Source organism: Mobula birostris, chromosome 5 (genome assembly GCF_030028105.1).
Source record: "Mobula birostris isolate sMobBir1 chromosome 5, sMobBir1.hap1, whole genome shotgun sequence".
Classification (NCBI taxonomy): Eukaryota; Metazoa; Chordata; class Chondrichthyes; order Myliobatiformes; family Myliobatidae; genus Mobula; species Mobula birostris.
The window spans coordinates 58,598,022-58,624,791 of NC_092374.1; the positions used below are offsets into that span (position 1 = coordinate 58,598,022).

The 26,770-nt window shown below is 42.2% G+C and overlaps 1 protein-coding gene across 14 annotated transcripts in view; it reads left to right on the forward strand.

The window, feature by feature from the left end:
• pip5k1ba (phosphatidylinositol-4-phosphate 5-kinase, type I, beta a) overlaps positions 1-26,770 on the forward strand; it is a 175,829-nt gene that overhangs the window by 59,593 nt on the left and 89,466 nt on the right. The window contains exon 1 of one of the 14 annotated variants that reach the window (XM_072258080.1): positions 15,794-15,817. The exons of 9 other annotated variants lie outside the window; for them this stretch is intronic. The gene's annotated coding sequence lies outside the window, so the exon portion shown is untranslated. Of the gene's footprint in view, positions 1-15,793; positions 15,818-15,928; positions 16,019-16,078; positions 16,177-23,245; positions 23,383-26,770 lie in introns of those variants that run through there. 4 more of the 14 variants (XM_072258076.1, XM_072258078.1, XM_072258074.1 and 1 more) reach the window with 4 other exon arrangements.

Consider the following 26,770-nt stretch of genomic DNA (forward strand, 5'->3'; position numbering starts at 1 on the left):
CAAGAGATAAGGGAAACAAATAGAGCTGTTTTGAAGAATGGTCACATTAACATGGAGGAGGTATTTGCAGCCTTACAGGGCATTAAGGTGGATAAATCCCATAATCCCATCCTCTTTCCCACCCCCTCCCCGCCCCCAGGACCTGACCAAGTGCATCCTCAGACTTTGAGAAGGCTGAGAGGAAAAAATATCAGAGGTCCTTGTGATTATATTTGCTTCAATGTTGGCCACGTGAAGTTCCTGAAGACTGGAAGGTGCCTACAGTTCCGTTGTTTAAAAAGGATAGCAAGGACAATGCAAGGAATCACAAATCAGTCAGCATGGAGCAGTTACTGGAGGAAATTGAGGAACATGGCCTACCCACATTTGGATAGACAAAGTCTGATTAGGAGAAGTCAGCATGTCTTTGTGTATGGGAAATCATGCTTGAAAAACCTTTTTAGAGGTTTTTGAAGAAGCCATCAAAAAGGACAGTGGATGTTGTTTATTTGGACTTCAAAAAGGCCTTTGACAAGGACCTGTGTGTAGGCTGATCTGGAAGGCTATGCCCCATGGAATCTTGGGAGGACTAGTTAGGTGGATTCAAAATTGGCCAAGAAGTAGGAAGTAGAGGTTGGTGGATGAAAGTCAGTTCTCGGGATGGAAGCCAGTGACAAATGGTATGCGGGAGGGGTTGGTGGTGGAGCTTTTGTTATTTGTTATTGATATAAATTATTTTAGTGATAATACACAAGGCGTGATTGGTAAGTTTGTGGATTAGACAAAATTCTGAAGTGAGAGATCTGAAGAGAATGGCCATACTAGTTCAAGCTGACAGGAATACAACAGGACTCAAATAACCATGTGTTACAACAGTGGTGTGCAGAAGAGCATTACTGAATGGACAACATGTTGAACCTTGAAGTGGATGGGCTTATGGCATCAGAAGACCACAATGAGTTCCACTCCTGTACCTAATAAAGTGGCTACTGAGTGTGTGGTGTTTTTGTATCTGTGAATATATTTGTTTAGAGATCTGTAAAGGTGTGGCCCCTATACGAAAGTATGTTATATCAAGAGTGTTTGAGGAACTGCAGATTTTAAAAAAAATAAGAGGAAGATTTGGGCTTCTTCTCCCTTTCTTTCCTGTCCTGATGAAGGGTCTTGGTCTGAAACAGCTGTTTATTAGTTTCCATTGATGCTGCCTGATCTGATTTCCTTCAGCATTTTGTGTGTGTTCTGATTGAGCAGTGTATTTCAGAAGAGGTGAAGCACTGAATTGGCCTGATAGGCCCCTGCCAATGTTTATGCTTTGTTTGTTGATACTGTCATGGTGGAATTGATCATCATATTTGCGCACATTATCTTGGCCTGGTATCCTGAGAGCTTACTTGGTTCTGGACAGGTTATTTGTTCTTGACTTTTAGTACACACACAGCTTCCTATCAAAGGTACTGTCTCAGAATGAAATTCTAAATCAGAACCTGTACAGTGGATGTTAACTATTTCACGGTGCTACTTGGAGGAGCAAGCAATTTCTCCTTGTCCTTGGCAATGCTTATCTAATAAGAAGAAATGTTGGTGAAGCTTGCTAAAGACAAATTATCTGCAGCATTCCTACAGCACAATAACATCCACCTCACTAATTAAATACATCCCAATGCACTTAACATGGATGTTATTAAATGAAAATTGGAAAAAAAAACATAGGTAGTAAAAATGGCACTGACAAATGACACTGCCGCTGACATTGGAGAGATTATATTAGAATAGTGACTGTACTTCAGAAGTACTTTTTTGGCTCTAATGCATTTTGGTAATTTATGAAAAGTGTTATGTTTATGCATGTTAGTTTTTCTCCCATAGCAGAAACCTGTTATATAAAGCTACCCTACTCTGATATACAGGCCCTTCCTTGAGTACACACCATGTGTCTGAGAAAGTGTTTGGGAATCCAGCAGGATGGATTTGCCAGTTGCTCAGGAGCGTCGGTGGCATCTACTGGGCAGGAGCTCTGTGTGCAACTATATTTCTAACTTGTGAATTGTGTGAGTTGCTGCTATAACCCAGGAAGGATTAATAATGGAACTGGTTAATCCGTTGCTGCTAAGGCCTTGCTTGCTATCTGCTGCAGAGTGGCAGCCAGTGATTTTTGCTTCCTTTACAGATATAAATTGAAATCCATTAGCCAACTTTGAAAGTATTTTCTTCCATTCATATTGCAGTCTCCTTTGCACTTGATGCTCCGCGTATACAGTAGGTATTTACACTTTTCTTAACATCCTGTTTGGGGTTTAAACTCTCTGATTTAATTGACTGATTTGATGGTTTGAATGGATCCATTTTCTATGTATGTAAGAGACCTGGGCTGTGTTCACGTTTGACTCCACAGGTTCAGTAAAGTTTATACTTCACCCAGTCTTGTGACTTCCCACAGTTTTTTTGCCAGTTGTTTCTGCTTGAGATGCAGATGTGAAATGTGCCTTCATGCTGACAGGGAAATGTACTTGTGCCCAACAGTTTATACAGAATTATATTTTCCATGTCAGCCTAGGAAGCAATCTTGTTAAATTAATTTCCAGAGTTAGTAGAGATTTAAAGTTGACTATAAACTGTGTCTGCATGGGTCAGTCCTCTTCTTCATTGTGCAGTTTTGGACAGAAATGGGACAATCACATCTCTGTCGAGAGATTTTGAGCATCATAACAGTGCACTGATTATTTTAAATGGGTTTCATCACTGCAATGAATCAAAATGTTAACTCAACCAGGAACTTGGCCACCACTGACTGTGATTGCCAATATTTCAGGATAGCTGTTATAGTCTCAGAATTAGTAATCAAACTACAGGATTCTGTAGTAATCCAAAAAAGTAAAATTTATAATGTATACTTTTACTTTTTGTCTTGCTTTAAGCATAAATTGAAGTATGTGGATATCTACGTGACGCTCAGCTGTGAAGTATCCTAATCAGTTTTGAGAAGCCTGCTTACTTGCAGCAGAGTTGCAAGAGGCAGGTCATCAGAAGGAGAATGTGTTGGGAAGCCAACAGCGCTCTGGGTTGGGGTATTTGCAGACAAAGTCAAGTGTGCACTGGAAGCTGGCAACCTCTCTAGTGGATAGGGAAATTAACTTCTGTTGTAAGGATTTCTTTGATATTCTTCTCAGATTCTTTACGGTAGGAAACTTTGTCACATGGTGTGAGCAGAATTATCTGCAGCTTAATGTGAAAAAGACTAAGGAGCTGGTGGTAGACCTGAGGAGAGCTAAGGTACTGGTGACCCCTGTTTCCATCCAGGGGGGTCAGTGTGGACATGGTGGAGGATTACAGATACCTGGGGATATGAATTGACAATAAACTGGACTGGTCTAGGAACACTGAGGTTGTCTACAAGAAGGGTCAGAGCCGTCTCTATTTCCTGAGGAGACTGAGGTCCTTTAATATCTGCCGGATGATGCTGAGGATGTTCTACGAGTCTGTGGTGGCCAGTGCTATCATGTTTGCTGTTGTGTGCTGGGGCAGCAGGCTGAGGGTAGCAGATACCAACAGAATCAACAAACTCATTCGTAAGGCCAGTGATGTTGTGGGGATGGAACTGGACTCTCTGACGGTGGTGTCTGAAAAGAGGATGCTGTCTAAGTTACATGCCATCTTGGTCAATGTCTCCCATCCACTACATAATGTACTGGGTGGGCACAGGAGTACATTCAGCCAGAGACTTACTCCTCCGAGATGCAGCACAGAGCATCATAGGAAGTCATTCCTGCCTGTGGCCATCAAACTTTACAACTCCTCCCTTGGAGGGTCAGACACCCTGAGCCAATAGGCTGGTCCTGGACTTATTTCATAATTTACTGGCATAATTTACATATTACTAATTAACTATTTATTACTATTTTCTATTACTATTCTATTACTAGTTATTATTTCTATGACTATTACTATTTACTGTTTACTAATAGTAATATTACTATTACTATTTATTATTTATGGTGCAACTGTAACGAAAACCAATTTCCCTCGGGATGAATAAAGTATGACTATGACTAGAAGTGATCCTTTCTTCCCTCTAAGATGCCGCTAAAGCCAGCATCAGCAAACTCTCAGCAAATCATGCAGTGTCTGTGGAGAGATCAGCAGAGTTAATATTTCTGGTTGGTGACCTTTCACCAGAAAAGATGATGTAAGATAATCAACCTGAAATGTTAACTTACTTTCTCTCTTTTCAGATACTCCCTGACCTGCTGCATATTTCCAGCAATTTTGGCTTCTGTTTCAGATTTTCAGCATTCTGAGTTTTAATATTTTTTTTACTCCTTAAAACCTCCATCTTTCTCTGAGCCTCTTCCCATTTAACCTGGTATCTTCAATGTAGTTCCTCCTCAGGTTTGTGTGACAATAATCCAGTGAAACACCGAGACGCTGTAATATCTAAAAGTTGCTGTAAGTCTTTTATAAGATGAATATCATCCGGTAGCACTTAAATCTACTGTGATGAAGTATTTTGAGAGGTAGGTGATGAAATATATCAATTTCTGCCTGAGAAACAGCCTGGATCCACTCCAATTTGCCTACTGTCACAATAGATCAACAGCAGATGTCATTTCATTGGCTCTTCACTCAATGCTGGAGCATCTGGACAGTGTAAGTGCATATATCAGGATGCTGTACAGTGACTGCAGCTAATCAATAAGAGTTGGGCCTTGATAACTCCTTGTGCAACTGTATCCTCAATTTCCACACTTGTAGATCCCAGTCGGTTTGGACTTGCAACAACATGTCCTCTGCAATCACCATCAGCACAGGTGTACCACAAGGCTGTGTCTAGCCCCTGCTCTACTCACTTTATACTTGTGACTGTGTGGCTAAGTATAGCTCCAATACCATATTTAAGTTTGCTAATGACACCACTATCATTGACCGAATCCAGGCTGGTGATGGATCAGCATATAGGTGGGAGATTGAGTGGTGCCACAATGACAACCTGTCACTCAATGTCAGCAAGAGCAAGGAGTTGATTTTTGACATCAGAAGGTAACCAAAGATCTGATCCAGTCCTCATCAGAGGATCAGAGGTAGAGAGCATCAGCAACGTTAAATTCCTTGGGGTTACCATTTCAGAAAATGTGTCCAGGTCCATGACATAAGTTCAGTTATAAAGAAAACACGGCAGTGCTTCTACTTTCTTAGACATTTGTGAAGATCCAGCATGTCATCTAAAGCTTTGACAAGCTTTAATAGATGTTAGGTGAAGAGTTTATTGACTAGTTGCATCATGGCCTGGTATGGAAACACCAATGCTCTTGAATGGAAAAGTCTACAAAAAGTAGTAGATACAGTCTGATGGGTCACAGGTAAAGCCCTCCCCACCTTTGAGCACATCCACATGAAGTGCTGTTGCAGGAAGGGAGGATCCATCATCAAGGACATCCACCATCCAAACCATGCTCTCTTCTCACTGATGCCATCAGGAAGGAAGTATTGGAGCCTTAGGAACCACACCACCAGGTCAGGAACAGTTATTACTCCTCAATCATCAGGTTCTTGAACCCAAAGGGGATAACTTCACTCATTCCGTCACCACACTGTTCCCACAACGTATAGACTTACTTTCAAGGACTCTTCATCTCATGTTCTCAATATTTATCATGTATTTATCATTATTATTTCTTCACTCTTTGTATTTGCACAGGTTAGCTGTTGCACATTGCGTGTTTGTCAATCTTGTTGGGTATGGTCTTTCATTGATTCTGTTGTGTTTTTTGTATCTGAAAATCCACACGAAAATAAACTTCTGTGTTGTCTACGGTGGCATATATGTACTTAGATAATTAATTTATTTTGAACTTTGAAATGGGTTACAACTTTTTCATTTCCAATACACTGTTTATTAACTAGAATAACAGGCCCCAATCTCTGTTTCAATATTTATTTAATCTCTCTGCCAGGCACTGGCTGTGTGATACAATATGCATTCAGTCCTTAGAATTTGGGGTTGCAATGAGTGATAAGGCACACAACTGCAAATTATATGCTTACATGTAACAACATACCGAGTTCCTTCCTTAATCTTACAATAACACTTGTAAATAAAACTATAGCAACCACGCTATCTTTGTTTTGGTGTCAGATTAACCAAGTAGAATATCTTCATACCTAGTGTGCTAAGCTTGTGTTTCCATTACAGTGTTACTTAAGATAATGCATCTGATGACACTTTATTTTTCTGTTTTGTATTGCAGTGTAAAATCATAACCCTAAAGTTCAAATTATATTTCTGGTCTATATGAGCTCTTATTACAGTTTTGCTTTAGGAGCTGGTGATCAGTTTCCATTAACAGCTTGATTAAAAAGCTTAGAATCTTTCATATCCATATACAGTCACCATCCCCTGGTACTCCTCCTTCCCTTTCTCCTATGGTCCACTCTCCTCTCCACTCCTTTCAGATTCAGATTCGTTCCTCTCCTGGTTTCACCTATCACCTTCCAGCTATCCTCCTTCCCCCCCCCACCCCCACCTTTTTATAATGGCATCATTCCCTTTCCTTTCCAGTCCTGAAGAAGAGCTTCGGCACAAAACATAGACTGTATATTCATTTCCATGGAATGCTGCCTAACCTGCTGAGTACCTCCAGTTGCTGATACTTGCATTTGAAGCACATGTAGTTCAAGCTCCCCATCTTGTACAAGAGCTGCTTCCAGGAACTTGTCTTCAATGCTATTCACATCATTTTCCAATAGTTCTTTCAAGTTCATCACACATTCTGACATATTTTAGAAATTTAGATACTAAAATCTAAGTTAACACAAGTGAATGATGAGAGATGACCCCACCAATAGAAGTGTTGCATTTCATGAAAACCCCTTTCAAATACTGTGGCACGTTCTCCAAATACACTGAGAAACGGATTCCTTGTGCTTCCTCTGGTTAAATGTTTAATGCTTGGTGTGTATAAATTGCCTGTCATGTTTCTGCAATCATAACAGACTCTACAATTCAAGAGCATTTCCTTGGTTGCAGATACTTTAACAGAACGGACCAGTGCCTCCAGGACACTTACTAAATTGACATTGGATTTTGGTTTCCCCCATTTTTATCCTTAATCCTTCAATAGCATTTGTACATTAACCATAATTGTAGTACACTTGACCAATAAAATGATGTACTGATCAGGTGTCTACCATGTTGCACACTTCTGAGACACACAACAGAGAAAGTGAATCTTAATTTTCAGTGAGTGTCGAATTGCATAGTATTTATAGCGTAGAAATGAACCATTCTGCCCAATCAGTCCTTATTGGTGTTTACACACAGGTCTCCTCCCATCCCTCTTCATCTCGTCCTTTCAGCAAATGCTTCTATTTTTTCTGCTTTGTACATTTACCTCAACCCCACTGCCTGTCATTCCCTTGGCTGGCCATTGGATGGCCATTCTCAAGAAGATGTTGTTTAGCATCACAGAGAAATGGTTAATCATCTCAAATGAGTTCTGATATTGTGGTCCAATTGCTGGAATTTTGTGAAGTCAAACATGTCAGAATCAGGCTTATTCTCACCAGCATGTGTCGTGAAACTTGTTAACTTAGCAGCAGCAGTTCAATGCAAGTCTACCAAAGACTTGCCAGTCTACCAAAGGCTTGCCAGTTTACCAAAGCAAGCACTGAAAGCCAGAGGGAATAATAATAACGCAAACAACAGGAATTCTGCAGATGCTGGAAATTCAAGCAACACACATCAAAGTTGCTGGTGAACACAGCAGGCCAGGCAGCAACTTTGATGGGAATAATAATAAAGTGCATTACTTTTGGTAATGTGTAGTTGGTTTATTACTGTCACATTTACCCAGCTACAATGAAAACATTTTACTTGCCATCCAAACTGATCATTTCATCACATCAGTACCTTGAGGTAGTACAAAGGGAAAAACAATAACAGAATGCAGAAGATCATGTTACACTTGCACAACAAGTGTAGTGCAAGCAGTCAATAAGGTGCAAGGCCATGAGAAGGTAGGTAGTGAGGTAGAGAGTCCTTTATATTCATACAAGAGGTCCATTCACATTACCTTAAAAGAGTGGGATCGAACCTAACCATGAGCCTAGTGATTACTTGTTTCGTGTAAGATGGAGTGCTCGGATGCAGTGGCCACTCCAGATCCAATCAAAAGTGTATTTGTCTTGTACATCTTTTTTACGATCACGACACTAAGAACGTCAAGTACTGCAGACTATCTCATCAGCGAGTTGCTTGATAGCAATGGAGCAGGTTTTACTGCATACAATTGTGTTCTGTTACCTGGACTTGGACAATGCGCAGTGCAAGTGATTGTCTTGGATGATCTTAATGCAATCGCAGGACCCTGTTGGACATTGGTAACATAGAATACTGCAATTTTGGTGCACTGGTTCATTGCCAAGCCCGTTTGCAGCCACGGGGGCGCCTATTGCAGTTGCCTAGGGGAGGAGAGCCAAGGCAGTGTGGAAACGAGCTGAGGCTCTCGGGAATCCACACTGGTTTGTGGCTGGCCCCTCCCATTGGTGCTGCTCTCCAGTGTTTGCTTGGTGGAAGAACCGGCGGGACCAGGACAATCTACAGTCATGCACTCAGGAACTTAGAATATATTACTTTGTTTCATTGTGACTTTTTTTGTTCCTGAAATCATAACCATATGCGCTATTTATGCCATCTGCTGTGTGTTGCTGCTAAAGTGTTTTAAGCCTTGGCCCTGAAGGAATGCTGTTTTACTTGGCTATATTCGTATGTCGTTGAATGATAATTAAATTTGAACATGCTCTCAGGGTTTTGTATCTTCTGCCTGACAGCGCGTAGGGAGGGGATGGTATGAGAGAATGACATGTGGGAGTGATCTTTAGTTATTTTGGCTGCTTTATTGAGGCAGCAAGAAGTGCAGAAAGATGCCATGGCTGGTTTTCAAGATGGACTGAGCTGTGTCCACAACTGTCTACAGTTTCTCGTGGTCCTGGGTAGAGCAGTTGCCACAACAAGTTGTGATGCATCCAAATAGGTAGTAAAGTGGTAATAGCATTGGTATAAAGGTAATTACAAAATGTAAAAGCTAAATCTATCTCAGTGCTCTTCATGTCAACCCCTCCTTTTTATAGCCGCCTAAGGAAGAAAATTTCAAAGATTCACAACTCTCCTGAATGAAGTAAATTTTTCTAATTAAATGGCTTCATAGTTCCAGAAGCTCTAATCAGTAGAAGCGATCTCTCAGCATCTACCCTGCAGGTTTCTCCAGAATCTAAGATTAGGTGAAATTAGCTAGTTTAGTTACCTAAATGAGAAGTTTAATTAGTACCAGGAAGCTGAAAGCTAGGTCTGAGAATGAAATAAGTTGCCCAGCAGTGTTAATGCATATAATTGAAACCAACTGCAGAGTTTTTCTTAAGTTGCCACAAGGCATTCAATGGAAACTTCAAATGGAGCAACAATATTTATTAATGTACTTGCACCATGTCATGTGATAATGTGATCAGTGTCAATTCAGAGCTTTAATTTGCATTGGGTCAATAAGATGACTATGAATTGTATAAATAGCTACATGTGCTGGGCAATAACAATTATTCTGAATCTGTTGCCGTTGCTCTACAGAATGAATCATGGGGACATTTGCTGATTTAGGGAGGGCAATTTTAGCTTATGTCTGCCCCCAAATCATCATCAGATTGAGTCCAATGCTATGATTTGCATCCCATTCATTTCTGCTCTCTTCTGAAACAAATGATAGCCTTGGGTTGCACTGGTACTGAGTTTGATAACAATTATCCTTGGGTGAGTGGGGACAATGAAAAGAAAAAATGAATTTCCACTTCCATAGCACTTCTGATAACATTGGAATCTCCTAAGTATTTAACTGCCATTGGAGCATTTTCTAGCAATGTCATTGCAAAAATGTCGGAAGAGTAGCAACCCATTTATACAAAGGAATATCCCCAGGACAACTTGGCTCTATTTTGGTGTTGATTATTGGGGTATGAGCATTGGACACAAAACCAGGGAAAACTCACTTGCTGTTAAGAACATAGACAGTACAGCACAGAAACAAGCTCTTTGGCCCATAATGTTGCACTGAATTCATTACGCTAATTAATGATGTGATCTCGCTGGCTGTCTCCTCAGAATTGGATCACCTGGTCAACAGTAATACCTACAGTCAAGCTTCGGTTTATTAACAACAGCTTAGCATTCAACACAATCATACCCTCAGTTCTAATCAACAAGCTCCAAAACCTGGGCCTTTGTACCTCCTCCTACAACTGGATCCTTGATTTCCTCACAGGAGACCACAATCTGTGCGGATTTGAAATAACATCTCCTCCTCTGTGACAATCAACAGTGGGGCGCCCAAGGATCTGTGCTTAGTTCACTGCTGTACTCTCTCTAACCCATGATTGTGTGGCTATGCACAGCTCAAATTGCATCTGCAAGTTTGCTGACAGCTATTGTTGGCAGAATTTCAAATGGTGTTGAGATGTACAGGAATGAGATAGATTAGCTAGTTGTGAGGTGTCACAACAACACCCTTGCATTCAATGTCAGTAAGACCAGGGAATGAATTGTGGGCTTCAGGAAGGGGAAGTCAAGGCAACACAAACCAATCCTCGCCAAGGGATTAGAAGTGGAAGGAGTGAGCAGTTTAAAGTTCCTGGGTGTCAACATCTGAGGATCTAGTCTAAGGACAACATATTGATGCAATTACAAAGACTCTTGGCAGTGTGGAGGATTAGATGGATCTTGGGGTCCGGGTCCATAGGACACTCAAAATTGCTGTGCAAGTTGACTCTGTGGTTAAGAAGGCATACGGTGCATTGGCCTTCCTCAATCGTGGGATTGAGGTTAAGAGCCAAGAGGTAATGTTGCAGCTATATAGGACCCTGGTCAGACCCCATTTGGAGTACTGTGCTCAGTTCTGGTCGCCTCACTACAGAAAGGATGTGGAAACCACAGAAAGGGTGCAGAGGAGATTTACAAGGATGTTGCCTTATGAGAATAGGTAGAGTGAACTCGGCCTTTTTTCCTTGGAGCGACGGAGGATGAGAGGTGACCTGATAGAGGTGTATAAGATGATGAGAGGCATTGACGTGTGGATAGTCAGAGGCTTTTTCCCAGGGCTGAAATGGCTGGCACAAGAGGGCATAGTTTTAAGGTGCACGGAGGAGATGTCAGGAGTAAGTTTTTTTACACAGATAGCGGTGAGTGCATGGAATGGGCTGCCGGCGACGGTGGTGGAGGCAAATACGATAGGGTCTTTTAAGAGACTCCTGGACAGGTACATAGAGCTTAAAAAAATAGAGGGTTATGGGTAACCCTAGGTAATTTCTAAGGTAAGGACATATTCGTCACAGCTTTGTGGGCTGAAGGGCCTGTATTGTGCTGTAGGTTTTCTATGCTTCTGAGGAACAAAGGCTATATTTCATTAGGAGTTTACGGAGAATTGGTATGTCACCAAAGACACTTGCAGATTTCTGCAGATGTACCATGAAAAGCTTTCTAACTGGATGCATCACTGTCTGATGTGGAGAGGCCACTGCACCGGATTGGAAAAATCTGCAGAAAGCTGTAAACTCAGTTAGCTTTTTTTCATGGGCACTAGCCTCCCCAGCATCAAAATGCGGCACCCATCATTAAGGACTCCATTACCCAGGACGTGCCCTCTTCTCATTGCTACCTTCGAGTAGGGGTACAGGAACCTGAAGACACACACTCAACATTTCAGGAACAGCTTCCCCTCTGTCATCACATTTCTGCATAGGCAATGAATCCATGAACACTACCTTAGTATTTTTCTTCCTCTTTTTGCACGACTTATTTAATTTGATTATTATGTATTGCTGGCACAAACATTTCATGACACATGTCAGTGATACTAAACCTGATCCTGATTCTAATTCTAATGGCACCTAATTCTTTCTACTTGTACATCGTCCATTCCCTCCATTTCCTTTATTCATGTACCAATCAAAGAACCTGTCAGGCTCTTCCAGTGTATCCAACTCCATCCCAGCATTTTCCAGGCACCCAGCACTCTGTGGGGTTATACATACTATATCTCCTTTGGACTTCCTTGTCTCATTTGAAAGACACGTCATCTCATATGAGATGTCATGATATCAAAAGCCAGCATCTTTGATAATGCAGCATTTTGTTAGTACTATGTATATTGTGAACATGGATTTATTTGTACCCAACTGTCTGGAATGTGAACTGTGCCCATAAACCATGTGACTTGGAGAAATCTCTTGGACAGCCCTTTGGCATCAAAGACAATTAGCTTCCACAAAGTGTGGATGATATCTGTGCATGATATATTTTAATATAGGTTAGCCATTGTACACCAGGTAATGCATGTTCTTGATAGAGTGAGGTCTTTCTTGGTCCAATGGCAAAGAGTACCAAGACAAATGGAAATCGGGCTCTGTTGTAGTGACTTTATTGCATGTCTACTTATGCATGTAGACATGTGTATATAACATCTGCATAGAGTCAGATATGTAGGATCACAAATACAGTTGCACAATCTTTTCCTTGACTCCCCTCCCTTGCCCCTCATGCCATCCCACCCTGAACTTCCTCATTCTCCCTACTTCTGACCCCTTTCCCCAATAACTCTTCCAAAATTCCTTGCTCCTCTTCCCTCTTAGCTGCCTCCCACGTTATTCAATTGTTACCCAGTGAGCTCATTCCCCCTTGAATCCTACCCTCCTTCTCTGCCACTTCCCTCCCTCCCCCCCCCCCCAACTTCTCCAGTTGCTCACTTTTTCTCAGATGGAGGCTATGCGCCACCTGCTGTGGTTCGTCCTCCTCGGGTGGGGGGGGGGGGTCATATCGCAATTTCCAATTGTGCTCTTCCCTCCCTGCCCATGCCCAGTACCAGCAGTCATGTCATCCAAGTCTGACAAAGTACCCAAGAGCCCCAGGACCTCTGCCAGAAGCTTTCAGGGGAATTCATTTGCCCTCTTGGTGCTACTCTGTGAGAGTAGACCATGGCTTGCAGTGGACACAAACAAATGGGGGTAGATTCATTCTGCAGATGTGGGACCATGTCTCTCAGCTGCCATTTTCATCCTGATATTAAGCTCAGAATCTACTTACCACACTCCTTCAAAGCTCCCTGGGCCCTCTTTCACTACCCACTCCTCCAGCCCTCCCCCACCCCCACCCCCACAGCAAGCACAGCTGAAGCCGCAGGGATATTGAAGGGAAGGCTGTGGATATTCTCCTGTCAGCCGATGGAGACAACTTGTGTTCAGATTACTGGTGGTTGGCAGGGTACTGTATCAGGGTGGCAAGGAGACTTTATGAAACTTCCAGCAGTCCATCTAACCAGCACTATCAATATTGGTTGTCTTTTAAGGGCCTAAATGCATTTCTGAGATGCCATATGTACTGTTTCCTGTGTAAGCTTCACAGGAGCAAGGAATTCATTGCATTCTGGTATATAAATATGATAAACTAACCTGAATCTGATGTAATGAGGTTTTTGTAATGTCTGGAAGAAGATGATGTTACTGAGCAACACAACCAAGGTTGACATCCTTCAGATGCTTCACGAAACTCGTTCTTTTACGTTTTCTTTCAAATGTGGTTCTTCTACTGTTGGAGTCTGTGGTCTCTACTTTGGTGTTGTGTCTTTGAGCTGATTGATCTGTTGCTGTGCTGGCTCCGAGGGTGTTCCATGAGGCGTGCAACCTCGAGGCCAAGAAGTCTGGAGTTGGGGCACAAGACTGTGATCAATTCCAATTCTCATCGATTTAAAGCACTAAGGAAGGTTGGCCTCATTGAGGCAAGTGCAGAAGGTGAGGGGGCAAGGGGGTTGTTCAACGCTGTCTGCCAGCCTTTCGTTCACTACCACTGGAGGAAGGCGCCTGCATGCGGTCTCTCTCTTTCTGTGTCTCTCTCATGCAGTACTTCTAAGTGTTCGGCAAGGGTTAATTGACACGGTTTGTAGATTCGGTTCTAATTCACATTATGTGCCTCTGGTTTCTGCTCCTTTTGTTTTTAATGCTATTTTGGGCAAATTTTGATCGGGGCGGCCTGCAGATAATGAACACTGAGCTGTATATGTATGGAGTGTTTGATTTTTGTGTTTTACGTTCTGTGTTTTTCCCTCTTTGTTGCCATTTGCGCGATTTTTTTTTACATGTTGAGGTGGGATGAATGGTTTCTCTTTGAACGGGTTCCATGGTTTTCTTTGTTTCGTGACTGTCTGTGGGGCAGGTGAATCTCAGGGTTGTATACTGCAAACATAATTTGATAATAAATGTGACACACAGCAAAATGCAGGCTAGGCAATATCTATGGAAAAGAGTACAGTCAGCATTTCGGGCTGAGACCCTTTAGCAGGATTGGAGAAAGAAAGATGAATAGATTTAAAAGGTAGGCGAGGGAGAGAAACAAGGTGATAGGTGAAACCAGGAGGGTGAAGTAAATAGCTGGGAAGCTGATTGTTGAAAGGGATGCAGGGCTGGAAAAGGGGGAGCCTGACAGAAGGCAGAAGGCCATGGAAGAAAAAAAAGGGCGGAAGAGCACCAGAAGGAGGTGATGGGCAGGCAAGGAGATGAGGTGCGAGAGGGAAAAGGGGATGGGAAATGGTGAAGGGAGGGAGGCATTACCGGAAGTTCGAGAAATTGATGTTCGTGCCATTGGGTTGGAGGCTATCCAGATAGAATATAAGGTGTTGTTCCTCCAACCTGAGTGTGGCCTCATTACGACAGTAGAGGCGGCCATGGACTGACATGTCAGAATGGGAATGGGAAGTGGAATTAAAATGAGTGGCTACTGGGAGATCCTGCTTCTTTTGGCAGATGAAGCGTAGGTGCTTGGCGAAGCAGTCTCCCAATCTACATCAGGTCTCACAGATATACAGGAGACCACATCGGGAGCGCTGAACTCAGTATATGATCCCAACAGACTCACAAGTGAAGTGTCGCCTCACCTGGAAGGACTGTTTGGGGCCCTGAATGGCAGTGAGAGAGGAGGGTAGGGACAGTGGTAGCACTTGTTTCACTTGCAAGGATAAGTGACGGAAAAGGGGGTCATGTCGGAAGCGATTCCTGCGGAAAGCAGAAAGTGGGGAGGGGGAGGGCAAGATGTGATTGGTGGTGGGATCCTGTTGGAGATGCTGGGAGTTCCAGAGAATTATGTGCTGGATGCAGAGGCTGGTGGAGTGGTAATAAATGTACTTTGAATCTTAGAGTTTCTTGATTCAATTTCTACTGATGTCATATAAAATTGCAATGTCCAGGAAATGATTTACATTTTAAAAATAATTTCAGGTACCATAAGCACTTGAATGTGGAATTTGAGTTGCCAGAGCTTAGTAGGCTAAAAACCTAATGTGGGAAAATGATATTTGTGTAGATTGCATGGATAGAGTGGCTTGCTTTTATGCTGTATGATTCTGTTCCTGATGGCTAGTGCTGAGCACAAAAGGAATGAGGAAGGAAAAATAATTTATAGGAAGTCTTGAATTGGGTGTGGAATTTGAATCGTGTAACTAACATACTATCAGGTCTGACTCATTTAATTATTCAGATTGTAAACAGTACTGTTCTAGGATCAGGAATTAATGTGAATATTTTGGAGGAGTTGAAAATACAGGGTTTTTTTTTATTACCCAATTTTAAATGCCTTTGAGAAGGTGGTTGTGATCTATCTCCTTGAACTGCTGTCGTCTGATTTGAAGGTTCTCCCTCAGTGCTGTAATGTAGGAAATTCGCAGGAGTGGCAGACATATTACCAAGTGGTGTTAAACATGAAAGGAAACTCACAAGTGGTGGCATTCCATGTACCTGCTGACCTCGTACTTCCAGGAATGTAGGTAAAAGGTTTGGGAGGTGCGGTTGTAAATTACTGATGACGACCAGGGTGGTGATGTAATTTTCACAGATTGGCTATCTATATTTTTAATACCAGTTGTACCTTCCTTAAAGATGGTGTGTTTTAGTCGTCTTAACTTGTAGCATTACATTACTGGATGTTCCCAGTGCATGATGGTCTTCCTGTGAAGGAATTTGGGTGAGTTCATATTCACCGTACTGCAGTAATCCACTTGAGTTTGAACTGCAAAGGAATTTGGGTTAGTTCATGTTCACCGTATTACACTAATCCATTTGAGTTTGAACTCGGTTTGCTGGTCTAAACAGATGAGAAGAAATTTCTTCAGCCGGTGAGTGGTGAGTCTTTGGAATTCTTTACCAAAGGGGAGAAGATACTGTATATTGAAAGGTGGGATTGACAGGAATCAAGAGATATTGGGGTGAACCCTGAAAAGTGGCACAGTGCTAAAAGATCGACAGTGATATTAGTGAAAGGCAGAGCTGGCAAGGAGGCTGAACAGTCCAATCCTGCTTCAGTTTCATATGTTCTTAATTTAGCTTTGCATCAGAAAATGAGTAAACCAGAGATGATTACGTACATTAACATTGTGCAGTGTGATGAGGCATTTTTTTCGAGCACTGATGGAGTCGTGGTGGTCTTTCAGCCTATTGTGCATGTACTGACTCTTCTGAAAGCAATATAATCACTCCCACTCCATTTCCTTTTATTCTGTAGCTCAGTAAATTTCCCCTTTTCAGGTGTTTATCTAATTTTCTTTTAAGAGTTGTTATTGAATGTATTTGCAGTACCTTTTAATGCAGTGTGTTCTAGCTGCTTGACTTTTAAAAAGTAGATGCTCGGGTGACGTTTTGCTTACCACAGTCCGGAGGCGACATTGACTTACACATAATTGGGCACTTTTTTTTAAAAGCATGTCGTACCAGACATTCAGCCATTCTTGTCTGGCACGTGGTGTCAGGATCGAGTCACATTATGAATGTTCCTGACTCGACCCTTGTATTTTTTGAGGCCGAGTGACTAGCTCAACACTCAACCTGGCACAGATGGAAAGTGTGCTCGGGGTGGCCTGACCTGGATTCGAACTCGGGGTCCGGCGCTGATCTCACTGTGCCACCAGCCGGCCTAATTAGGCACTGAGCCTAATTAAAAAGGAGTCAGGTTTAAGCAGAGTGGCCATAGTGTAAGTGGGCCAGTGTTGGCGTGGGAAGTTGAGCTTTTGGCTCGTCGAAGCTTTGGTGAGGAAAGATGTAGGCTGTAGGTAGATTTTTTTTCATTATTTATTTTTTCTATCTTTTTTTCTTATTCCACGTATAGAGCAGTGGGGATGCCAGACAGGATAGTTTAATGCTCTTGGAGGATGTGGGAAGGTAGGGAGATCTCTAGTGTCCTTGAATGCAAGAAGTGCATCCAGCTGTAGTGTCTAACAGAGCATGTTAAGGAATTGAAGGTGGAATTGGATGAACTCTGCATCATTTGGGAGGCTGAAGGGTTGATAGACAGGGCATGCAGGGAGGTAATTACACCAAACATGAAGAAGATGGGTAACTGGGTGACTGACAGAAGGGGGTGGGGGAAGAGAATAGGAAGCCAGAGCAGAGTACCCTGTGGCCATTCCCCTCAGCAATAGGTGTACTGCTTTGGATACTGTTGGGGTGATGACCTCGTAGAGAAAAGCCACAATGGTCAGATCTGTGGCACTGCATCTGGCTTTGTAGCTCAGAAGGGAAGGGAAGAGAAGAGGTGAGCTGTAATGATAGGGGATTTGTTGGTTAGGGGAAGAGAAAGGAGAATGAGATTCCCAGATGGCTTGTTACCTCCTGGGTACCAGGATCAGAGACATCTCGGATTGAATGCACAGCATTCTTAAGTGGGAGCGTGAGCAACCAGATGTTGTGCTCCACATCAGTGTGAATGACATGGGTAGGATGGGCAAAGAGGTCCTGGAAAGTGAGTTCAAGGAGTTGTGTGCTAAATTAAAGGGCAAGGTCTTCAGGGTTGTAATCTCAGGATTGCTACCTATGCTACGTGATAGTGAAGCCAGAATTGGGAAGATCATGCAGTTTAACATGTGGCTAAGGAGTTGGTGCAGGAGAGAGGGCTTCAGATTTTTGGTTCATTGGACTCTTCCAGGGAAGGTGGGACCTGTACAGAAGAGGCAGTTTGCACCTGAACTGGAGGGGGACTAATATCCTCACAGGAAGGTTTGCTAGTTGCTAGTGCTGCACAAGGGGTGGAGGAGGGCGGGTTAAACTAGAGCTCCAGGGGGGTTGGAACAAGAGTGTCAGAACAGTCAGTGGAATAGTTGTGAAGAAAATTGTTGTTAAGCTTGCATACAAAGTCGGGAATTAAAAGGTTGAGCATGGTGGGACCAATGTTCTGAGTTGCACATATTTCAGTGCAAGGAGTATATGCAAAGGCGGATGAGATTAGGGAATATATCACCAAATGGAATTATGACATTATAGCCATTATTGAGTCTTGGTTACAGATGGGCAGGGCTGGCAGCCCAATATTCTGAGGGAGGGATTAAAGTTGGGTGGATGGCATTACTACTCAGGGGAAAAAGTCATACCGGTGTTCAGTCACTTCTTGTCTATTGAGGCTCTATGGGAAGAGCTGAAGAATAAGAAAGGTTTGACTATGGTAATGGGATTATATTATAGACCACTCAACAGTCTGCGGGATTTAGAGGAACAAATTTGTAGAGAGCTCACAGACTATTGCAAGAAATGTAATGTTATGATAGTAGCTGATTTCATCCTTCTGCATATTGACTGGGACTCCCACAGATGGATGTGAAAGTATTTGTCAAATGCATTATGGAAAGTTTTAGTAATCAGTACATAGAAGTCACAGCTAGAGAGAGTGCAATACTAGATCTCTTATTAGTGAATGAGACAAGGCTAATGACAAAAGTTTGTGTAGAGGAACACTTTGCATCTTGTGATCATAATGCTATTAGTTTCGAGGTAATTTTGGAAGAGGATAGGTGAGGTCCTTGGGTTGAAATCCTAAATTGGAGAAAGGGCAATTTTGATGGTACGGAAATTGGGCAGGTTATTTTCTGGCAAAGTTGTACTTCCAAAGAAGGAAGCCTTCAAAAATTTTTGAGAGTACAGGGTTTGTATGTTCCTGTCAGTGTAAAAGGCAAGGGTAACAGGTTAGGAAATCTTAGTTTTTGAGCTATTGAGGCCTTGGTTAAGAAAAAGAAGGAGGTGCATAGTAGGTATAAGCAGGCAGGAATAAATGAGGTACTTAAGGAGTGTAAGAAATAAGGTGCTTAAGAAGGAAATGAGAAAAGAAGACATGAGGTTGCTCTAGCAGACAAGGTGAAAGAAACTATAAATGCAAAAAGAAATAATAAGTCAATAAATATTGAGAACATGAAAGATGAAGAGTCGTTGAAAGTGAGTTCGTAAGTTGTGGGAACACTTCAGTAATGAAACAAGTGAAGTTGAGTGAAGTTAACCCCTTTCATTGACGAGCCTGATGGTTGAGGGGTAATGACTGTTCCTGAACCTGGTGCTGTGAGCAATGAGGATCCCATAGCTTCCAGGATGGCAGCAGTGATAAGAGAGCATGACCTGGGTGGTGGCGATCCCTGACGCTTTCTTGCGACAATGCTCCATGTAGATGTGCTCAACAGTGCGAAGAGCTTTACCCATGATGGACTGGGCTGTAGCCACTACTTTTGTCGGATTTTCCATTCAAGGGCATTGGCGTTTCCATACCCGGCTGTGATGCAGCCAGTCAATATACTGTCCACCATGTGTCTATAGAAGTTTGTCAAAGTATTAGGTGTCATACTGAATCTTCACAAACTCCAAAGGAAGTAGATGATCTGGTTTTTAACTTGATGTTTGTGGGAGCTTGCTGTGTGGAAATCGGCTGGTGTACTTACCACAGCAAGAGAAAATCTGCAGGTGCCGGAAATCTAAGCAATGCACGTAAAATGCTGGAAGAACCGAGTTGCTCCAGCATTTTGTGTGTGTTGGTGCACCTACCATGTGCTATTGAGTACTTAATATTTAAGTAATATATGTGTAATCTTGTGTATGTGTTTGTATGTGTGTGTATATATTAAGAATTCTTCATTTAAGTAATTAGGAGTTATATGTATAAATGTGAGTTGCATACATATGATACATGTGCACCTCGCTTAAAGTAAACATGAAATTAGACCTGTATTCCCAGTCCTGCGTCTTCCTTTGAATTAGTTTAATGTTTTGAAGGTACAAAACATAATACATTCCATTACTGATGTGCTCCGAAAGAATTTAATTGGTTCTAAAGAATTTACTCATACAGCATTGATACAGGCCTTTTGGCCCATCTGACAAGATGCCCATCTAAACTAGTTCCACTTGTCCATGTTTGATCCATATACCTCTAAACCTTTCCTATCTATTTGGTTGCTCAAACATATTTTACCTGCCCCAAGCACTTCCTCTGGAAACTCATTCCACATACCCACATCCTCTGCACAGAAAAAGTCTCCACCACCCCTCCTCCCCAGGTTCCTGTTAAATCTCTCCCCTCACATTAACTCTGAGTCCTCTTGTTCCTCTGGGGAAAATGACTGTGTGCATTCACCCTATGCATGCTTCTCAGTATTTAATGCACTTCTATTTAGATCACCTGATGGTCACTTTCATTCATTCATGACTTGGCTTCGCAAACGAAGATTTAGGAAGGGGGATGCCCACGTCTGCTCCAGGCTCGCTGGTGGGTGACGAGGCCAATACGGGACAGGCAGGTCCGACCACAGCGGGCTGCAAGGGAAATTCTGTTCTGGGTTTATTGCTGCTGTGTCATGGTTCTTCCTCCTTCTCCTTTTGTCCTCAATGCCAGCCATGCATGTGTTCTCGAAGGAGGAGACAGACTAGTGAATGGTGTGTCACCAGGCCTCGCGATCGGAGGCTAGATTAGACCACTGGTGATGGTCAATGTGACAGGCACCAAGGGATTTCTTCAGAGAGTCCTTGTACCTCTTCGGTGCCCCTCTGTCACGGTGGCCAGTGGAGAGTTCGCCATACAGCAAAATCTTGGGCAGGCGATGATCCTCCATCCTGGAGACATGCCCTGCCCAGCGTAGCCACTCTAAGCGATAAAGCCATGGCCTATATAGTCTCTCCCTATATAACCCAATACCTTGAGTTCTGGCAACATCCTTGTAAATCTTTTCTGCATTCTTGTCATCTTAGTGGTATCTTTCTGATAGTAGGTGACCAAAACCGGACACGATATTCCCACTGCAGCCTCGCTGATGTCTTCTGTAACTGCAGTCTAACATCCCAGCTTCTGTCAGTGCCCTGACTGATGAAGCCCTGTGTGCCAGATGCTTTCTTCACCACCCTGTCTACATGTGATACCACGTTCAGTAAACTAGGTGCTTGCACTCCTTGTACCCTCTGTTCTACAACACTACCCAGAGCCCTGCTGTTCATAGTGGAAGTCCTACCCTGGCTTGACCTCCAAAAATGCAAAATCTTGCACTTATCTGAATTAATCTCCATTTTCCATTCCTTGGCTCATTTACCCAGCTGATCAAGATCCCGCTGTAATTTTTGATGCCCTTCGCTGTCTCTGATATTACCTATTTGGGATATTTTGATTTGGTGCCAGGTTTTCTATAAATACAACCCCATATTTAATGTAGCTGAAATTCAGCAAACCCTCATTCTCTATTTTAAAATAAAATGATTGAATTTAAAAACTACACATAGAAATGGTGTTCAACCAGCAGTAAATTGAGAAAACCCGACGATTTTGTTTTTAAATCTACTTATCAGTCTGTACCTGTAGCTTGACATTTTAAGGAAGTTAACCTTTGTACTTTGTAGCTTATCGTAGAATGAGTACACCATTTTATAATTGATATTTTATGCTGTGATCTTTCATGCTGCCAGTCCTTGTGATTTTCTTTATATGCTTTGATGTTTCTGTTTTAACTGCTATATCAGGTGCTTGCCATGGCTGTCTCTCTGTTAGTAATCATTTGAATTATTTTAGAATGCTTTGACTATTGGTTAGGTACAATAGAGCAGAGACGTTAATGGCCAATGCTGCAAGAGTATTTCAGTGTGTTTTAAAAATGCTCACTGATGTAACTGCATCGTAAATGTACAGGCTGTGAAGGCTGGAAATTTATAATATAAATTACTCAGAATGCTTCTCAGTTCAGGAGTTATCCGCAGACAGAGGACAACAGCATTGGCGCTCCGGGTCTCTGACGCTGGCAGTGCTATAATTGCATATGCTGTCAAACTGCAATTGCACTCTTAAATTTTGTTTAAAATTTGGAATTTTTAGGATGAACATTTTTAATGAGAGCTCTGAGCACCAGTGATCAGAGATAGTAATGTAACATCAGTCTGATTTTGTGGGACCTTTCTGTCCAGAACTTACCATCTCAAAGTGTGTATAAGTTTGTAAGTGCCTCATAGGAGCTCAAGAAACAACATATGGCCCATTTTATCTTCTGTCCCATTCACGATCTTTTCCCTTGGTGATACTGTTCTGCAGTATCCTTTATACCCCAAGGTCACCTTAATATCTAAATATCTGTCAGTTGCTCAGTGACCAAGTGCCCATAACCTTCTGGAAAATTCCAATGATTCACAACCCTCTGAGTAAACACATTCTCCCCACTTTCTGCTGCCCGGATAATCAAGGACACAACCCACCCAGCCAACACACTTTTCGTCCCTCTTCGCCACGGGAGAAGGCTCAGGAGCTTGAAGACTCGTACAGACAGATTTGGAAACAGCTTCTTTCCAACTGTGATAAGACTGCTGAACAGATCCTGAATGGGATCTGGGCTGTACCCACCAAATATCCGGACCTGCCTCTCGGTTTTTTTGCACTACCTTACTTTCCCTCTTCTATTTTCTATTTATGATTTATAATTTAAATTTTTAATATTTACTATCGATTTGTACTCCAGGGAGCGTGAAGCGCAGAATCAAATATCGCTGTGATGATTGTACGTTCTAGTATCAATTGTTTGGCAACAATAAAGTATAAAGAATAGCTAACCCCTTACTTTGAGAAGTTGATTCCTTTTTTTAGGGCATCTCAGCTCAGAAAAATTTCATTTCTTGAATCTATCCTGTCAAGCCCAATGAGATCGCTTCTGAACTCGGTTAAGTTGGGACCACTTTAGTGACTACCATGTGTCCTTGTAGATCCTGAGATTGCAAAAGATGTGACAGGAATTTGCTGATTGTAAAACAAATGCCAATGAATTGGAAGACTCTGCCCTCCTTGCAGTTTAAAAGAAAATGTAGTTTGGAAAGGAAATTGTTAAATGTTAGAAGCATACAGAATCATTTAGTCTCATGGTATGCTAGTGAGACCCACCCACAGCAGGTGAATAGGTTTTTCCAAACTGAAACTATTTGCATCATTGTTTGCTTGCCACCTTCTATGCTGCACGCCAGGAAGCAACTGCAGGTTCCTCTTTACTGGTGCGTATGCCCGACAAAAGCTGCAGCTAAGAAATGATTATAAAATACATTCATGAATTTAAAGATTCAAAGGTGAGTGATGACGCAGCCTTTCAAATTCTGTATTCATAGTTTCTGTGTACTTGTCTGCATAACTGTTTTGTTCAGTATGGAAATTCATGTCCAAATCACTGACTAATATGCTTGTAATTGTAACCCAGCATGGTAACCAATATTACAATCCTGGTTATTTGTTGTGGCTACCACCAATCCACAGGATTGTTCCAAATATTCACCTGCTTCAGCCACGTTTTATGAGAAGGAATTCTGCTGCCTCTAGTGTGATCTGTGTGTGTGTGTGTGTGTGTGTGTGACAACAGTGTAGCTGAGGCTGAACTCTCCTCTGAAAGTAAAGGCTGTCTACCTTGCTTGAACCTGTTTACATGGGCCAAATCTGGTTTAGGTTAAGTGTGTGCGATTAGGAACCATTCAAACTGGTTGGACAGTGTTGTGCAGGCATGTAATAGGAGACAAAAGGTGGAGAGAGGTAGATTGAGTGTGCGTGTGAAAGGGGGAGAGTGGGAAGGACTGGGGGTTGGGTAAGTAAAGCAGGCACGCACATTTTTTTTGTCAGGAAAAAAATCAAACGAGCTCGGCTGATTTATTCCTGTTGCTCAAGGGTTGGGCCTCCATTTTATATCAAAGCAGACCTCTACTAGCGAGCTGATCTGCTGAAGGGGCAATTAATAGTGGTTTTGCCAAAGATACCCACATCCAGTGAACTGGTGTGTGATTCTGATCTGATTCCAGCAAGCCTGGTATTTTCAAGGTACTGAATTTAATCTTCACAATTGGTATTTTAACTATGCTCAGTGCACGGTGTGCACACAGAGCTCCCTTTGAAAGGAGCGTAGCCTCCTCTCAGACCAGTGTACCGACAGAACATATTGATTGCAAATATCACCACTTTTAAAATGGAATATGAAATAAAGAATAGAACAGCAGAATAACAGGCCTTACACCCACGTCTGTGCCAACCATGGTTCCAATCTGAACCAATCACCTTTTTTCTGTTGCTTACCCCTCCCTTCAGGTCTGTTTCAGGTGCAGGTCTCTTGTATTTCTTCAATTAATGGTCAAGGTGAACTAATCTTGTGAGGAAAGTTTGTGTTTGGGAACTTTTGGATATTTTGCAAAAAGCCAGCACAGGCTTGATGACTGAATTGGCCTCCTGTGCTGTGTTCTTGCAGAACCTCAGTGTAAAATTCTATTGAAATCTCAACATTATGTAGAAATTTTAATTTAATTTTGGGAAATGCTGTTCTCTGTGGAGAACAACTATAGAATTATTGACTGGCGTTTCAGTTTGCTCCATCTCATTAAAAGTTGTCAACATAAATTGAACAGAGCTGATTTAAATGCTAACTGTGAGTTTAGTTATATTGAATACAGGTGTTTATACTCTCTCATCTCCCACCCCCAAACCGAAAGATGGTACATGCCCTTCTTGATTTTACTTTGCCTCAGTAATGCTGCCAGCAACAAATGGGTTATTTTTATCACCTTCAAATTTATGCCTCAGCCAAGTGAACCAGAAACTTAAGCGGAACTCCTGAATGGGGGATAATTTCAGAATTGACCATAAGACCATAGACCATAAGATATAGGAGTAGGCCATTCGGCCCATTGAATCTGCTCTGCCATTCAATCATGGGCTGATCCAATTCTTCCAGTCATCCCCACTCCCCTGCTTTCACCCCATACCCTTTGATGCCCTGGCTAATCAAGAACCTATCTATCTTTCCCTTAAATGCACCCAATGACTTGGCCTCCACAGCCACTCGTGGCAACAAATTCCACAGATTTACCACCCTCTGGCTAAAGTAATTTTTCCACATCTCAGTTCCAAAAGGACATCTTTCAATCCTGAAGTTGTGCCCTCTTGTCCTAGAATCCCCTACCATGGGAAATAACTTTGCCAAATCAAATCTGTTCAGGCCTTTTCACATTTGGAATGTTTCTCTGAGATTCACCTCCTCCTCTTCTCCTGAACTCCAAGGAATACAACCCAAGACCCGCCAGACGTTTCTCATATGGTAACCCTTTCATTCCTGGAATCATTCTTGTGAATCTTCTCTGAACCCTCTCCAATGTCAGTGTATCCTTTCCAAAATAAGGATCCCAAAACTGCACACAATACTCCAAGTGTGGTCTCACGAGTGCCTAATAGAGCCTCAAAATCACATCCTTCTAGAAATGAATGCCAACATTGCATTTGCCGCCTTCACAACTGACTCAACCTGGAGGCTAACCTTTAGGGTATCTTGCACAAGGACTCTCAAGTCCCTTTGCATCACTGCATTTTGAATTCTCTCCCCATCTAAATAATAGTGTGCCTGTTTATTTCTTCCATCAAAGTGCATGACTATGCACTTTCCAACATTGTATTTAATTTGCCACTTCTTTGCCCATTCCCTAAACTACCTAAGGCTCTCTGTTTTCTCAACACTACCCGCTTCTCCACCTATCTTTGTATCATCGGCAAATTCAGCCACAGATCCATTAATACAGTAGTCCAAATCATGGACATACATTGTAAAGAGCAGTGGTCCCAACACCGAGCCCTTTGGAACTCCACTGGTAACTGGCAGCCAGCTAGAATAGAGTCCCTTTATTCCCACTCTCTGTTTTCTGCCAACCAGCCAATTGGGTTTATTATCACCTGCTGTGTGTCATCATATTGTCACCAGGACTAGATTTGACTTGGGTCTCGTTTGCAAAATGACTTGACAAATCTTTGGTCATTGGCAATACCCTCTGGAATATAGCTCATAGTTGGAGGGTCTGGCTGTAGCAGCAGATTTCATGGGAATGTTCTTGCCATCCAATCATGAATTGCTCATCTGCAACCTTCCTTTCTTCCTGAGGGGCTGATCAAGATTCAAAATTGTTTACTATAATTTCCAGTTCACTGGTGTAAAGGAGAAAAAAATAATTATTACTCTGGATCTAATGCAGCATAAGATAAAGAACACAATAAATAAAAATACTTTAGTTTGTGTACATTGTACGTTCATAACATGACGCTAGGCACAGTAGTGTCTGTACATAAGGTATCTCTGACAGAAAGTGATAAAGTAGTGATGGGTGGGGTGGTGTTGAGGTGTAAGTTAGTGGATGTAGGTGTTGATCAGCCATAGAGTGATCATTCCATGGAATATGTCTTGTTTTATCACTCTGCTGAGGAAGTAACCTGGATTAAGACTTGGATAACCTCCTGGTGTATGTCAACAAATGGCAGATGTTATTTTTGGCACTTAAATGATAGGAATAGCCATTTCAAGAAGATAAAAAAACCAAGTCATATGTTCTTCTTTCTATGAAGAGTGGTTTTGAATGAAGGATACATGACTTGCCTGCTGTAGAATCTTAATGGATATGATCCTTTTGGTGGCTGCCCATTGGGTGATGATCTTCTTCA